The following is a 3919-nucleotide window of genomic DNA, read 5'->3' as shown; positions in this document are numbered from 1 at the left end:
CCGAATGATCAAACGAGAGAGAGAGGAACTAGCTTGAGGGCGAGATGAACACGGACGAATTTGGAAGGGTATTTTGTGCTGCTGTAACTGCGCAGCTTTTCCGTTTTTCCTCTTTCCTTACTATCTGATTACAATCGCTAGTCTGCCCTCCCGGTCCGGCCACCATGATCCGCGTAGATCGCGCTGCCCCGCAATCACGTCCATAGCGAGAGCCGGGCGACCAGGAGGGAGTAACAGAAAACAAAAAGGAAACGAGGAGGGCTCGGTACATGCGCCTCCACAACCAACGTGCATGCCTGGGTCACATCCGACCCAGCTGCACCGATTATTTTAAACGGAAAACTATCTAGCCTGTAGACGTGAGCTTATGACAAAGGCTAACAGTAGAAGCAGTAGCACGTAGCAGTAGAAGCAGTGGCACATAGCAGTAGAAGCATGTAACACCCTCGATGCGACTATATCTCCCACGTGTCGAGGCACGACTTAGAGGCATAATCGCATTGAAGGCATATGTCGCAAGTTAGGCAATCTTCACAACATCCCATGTAATATAATAATAAAGGGGAGATAACATAGTTGGCTTACACTCGCCACGTCAATCAAGTACATAAATAACATTACATCATCCAAACACTCATGGCCCAACTACGGCGCCAAAATAAAAGAGAACCCAACAAGCGACACGGTCCCGATCACCCCCAACTGGGCACCACTACTGATCATCAGGAAAGGAAACATAGTAACGTTGAGAGTCTTCGTCGAACTCCCACTTGAGCTCATACGCGTCTGCTGGAGCGGAATCATCAAGCCCTGCATCTGGTGTAATAGTAATCTATGAGCCACAGGGACTCAGCAATCTCGCACCCTCGCGATCAAGACTATTTAAGCTTAAAGGTGAGGCAAGGTAAACATATGTGGAGCTGCAGCAAGCGACTAGCAAAATATGGTGGCTATCCTATTCGCAAAAGAGAGCGAGAAGAGGAGACAAAGCGCGAGCGAGAAACTAGAGAACAACCTACGCAAACATTACTCCAACACCGTGTCCACTTTCCGGACTCCGCCGAGAAGAGGCCATCATGGTTACACACTCAGTTGATTCATTTTAATTAATTAAGGTTCAAGTTATCTACAACCGGACATTAACAAATTCCCATCTGCCCATAACCGCGGGCACGGCTTTTGAAAGTTCAAATCCCTGCAGGGGAGTCCCAACTTAGCCCATGACAAGCTCTCATGGTCAACGAAGGAATAGACCTCCCCCCAAGACGTTCCGATCAGACTCAGTATCTCGGTTCTTCAAGACACTTCGACAGGTTAAAACAAGACCAGCAACACCGCCCGAATGTGCCGACAAATCCCGATAGGAGCTGCACATATCTCTTTCTTAGGGCACACTCAGATTGTCTTAGGTACGGGTAGGCCAGCCCAGAGTTTCCCCTGGTGGCCACCGGCAGCTGACAGGTGGACCAACACTCAGAGGAACACTGGCCCGGGGGGGTTTAAATAAGATGACCCTCGGGCTCCGGAAACCCAAGGGAAAAATAGGCTAGGTGGCAAAAGGTAAAACCAAGGTTGGGCATTGCTGGAAAAACTTTAATCAAGGCGAAATATCAAGGGGTTCCCATTATAACCCAACCGCGTAAGGAACGCAAAATCCGGGAACATAACACCGATATGACAGAAACTAGGGCGGCAAGAGTGGAACAAAACACTAGGCGAGAGGCCGAGCCTTCCACCCTTTACCAAGTATATAGATGCATTAAGATGACATGGCAATATAATGATATCCCAACAAGTAAATAAATGTTCCAACAAGGAACGGCCTCCAATCTTCACCTGCAACTAGCAACGCTATAAGAGGGGTTGAGCAAAGCGGTAACATAGCCAATCAACGGTTTGCTAGGACATGGTGGGTTGGAGGTTTGACATGGCAATTTGGGAGGCTTGAAAGCAAGTGGTAGGCATCGTAGCATTGGCATAGCAAAAGAGCGAGCAAACTAGCATAGCAAAGATAGTAGTGATTTCGAGGGTATGATCATCTTGCCTACACAGTTGTCAGAGTTGACTGGATCCTCGAAAGCAAACTCAATGGGCTCCTCGTTAGCAAACTCGTCTCCCGGCTCTACCCAAACAAGACAAACAAGCAACAAGGACACAATCAACCACGTGCAAGGATCAAACAAGATGATGCTAAGATGGTATGCTATGCGGGATGCGATGCGGGATGCATATGCAAGATATGACAGGGAAAGCATGAACCTGGCCTCAACTTGGAAATCCAAGGGAGCCACTGGAAAGATGAGATGAAATCGCTCGAAAAGGATATAAAGAACGCCGAAATCGGAGTTACGGTTTGGAAATGGCAAGCGATTCAAATATGACCACGTTCTGCGATTTGCAGCAAGTAGCCTTCTAAATGCAATGAGATGAACATGCTACAGCACCCAAACATGGCAACAAAATACATGGCAGGGATGCATACAAGATGCTTAACAAAAGTCTAGCACTGAGCTACGGCCAATTCATCCATTAACAGGTTCAAACAAGCATGGCAAAAATGCATATGACAAACAGATCTCAGACTTAGTGAAATTAACACTTGTCTGGAATTTCAGATCAGGTAGCCCTCTTCGGAGCAACAAAACTACATGTTACAGGACCTGAACATGGCAAAGTAAAGCATGGCATGGAGCTACTCAAAGAGCTTAACAAAAGTCCCTTAGTGACCTTGAGCCAAAAGGGATCAGAAAATACAATTGCAAGTATGTGAACATAGCAAAAACATAATCAGTTTTTAGACTTAGTGAAAACTGGCACACGCTGAAACATAACTCAAGTAGGCATGTTTACGAGCTTGATGCACTCACTACGGGGCAAGTCATGAAAAGCTAAGCATACATCCATCAAGAACACACAAAATTCAAGCTAGACATGGCAAGAACAATAGCATAGCATGCACGGATCAACTACAACATCATCGGCAAAATTGCAAACAAGTTGACAATCTGCCCAGATTCACAAAGTAGCAAAAGTAGAGCTCGATTGACTCGAGCTAGGGTGCTCCATAATTGCAAACAAGACATGGATGGATAGATCACTACAAGATTAACAAAACATCCTTATTGATCATCCTCAAAAGAGGCATGGATCACTAGGAAACAACATGAACATATGGCAATATGAGATAAACAGCCCAAGGACTTAGTGGAATTGCTAAGTCCCTAAAAACAGAATTAACAAGTGCACCATTTTGCAAGCTTGTACTAGTCACCACACACATCACAAAAATACATGGGTTGCACCTCTCGAAAGATGGCAAAACCCTTAACAAAACATATGTAGAACTCATGGGCATATCATGCACACATTAATCATGGCAAAAATGACAAAAAGCTAAACGGAGTAGCAGATCTGACAATTATCTCAAGTAGCCCTCTTCTAACAGCATTTCGGGCATCAAGATGAACTCAAATGAAAATGATGCAATGGAATGAAATGATGTACTCTCCGAGATGAACATTTTGATATGCTATATGCATGAATCGGAGCTACGGATGCAAAGTTACGAGGCTATGAACAGGAGCATTTGGATCTGGAATTTTGGGACTTAGACGAAATTTCAACCTCCGGATCTAGGGTTTCGGTGGCATGCGAAACGAGGCGGCGGCGCGCACTGTTCACCGGCAGCGGAGTTCATCGGGGAGGCGGCTTCCAGAGCGGCTTCCGGCCGGCGCGGGTCGCCGGAGCGACGAGGGCGGCGGGCGCGGCGTTGAGGAGGCGGCGAGGCGGTGAGCGGCCGGGCGGCGAGCGGCCGGGCGCGTCAGGGCGGCGCGGTTGGTGATCGGGCCGGTGCGGCAGCGCAGCGACCGGCGAAGTCGGCGGCGGCCGGCGAAGTCGGCGACGGCGGCGGAGGCGGCGC

The sequence above is a fragment of the Triticum dicoccoides genome, chromosome 6A (genome assembly GCF_002162155.2).
Source record: "Triticum dicoccoides isolate Atlit2015 ecotype Zavitan chromosome 6A, WEW_v2.0, whole genome shotgun sequence".
NCBI classification, from domain to species: domain Eukaryota; kingdom Viridiplantae; phylum Streptophyta; class Magnoliopsida; order Poales; family Poaceae; genus Triticum; species Triticum dicoccoides.
Note: the sequence above shows the minus strand (reverse complement) of the source record.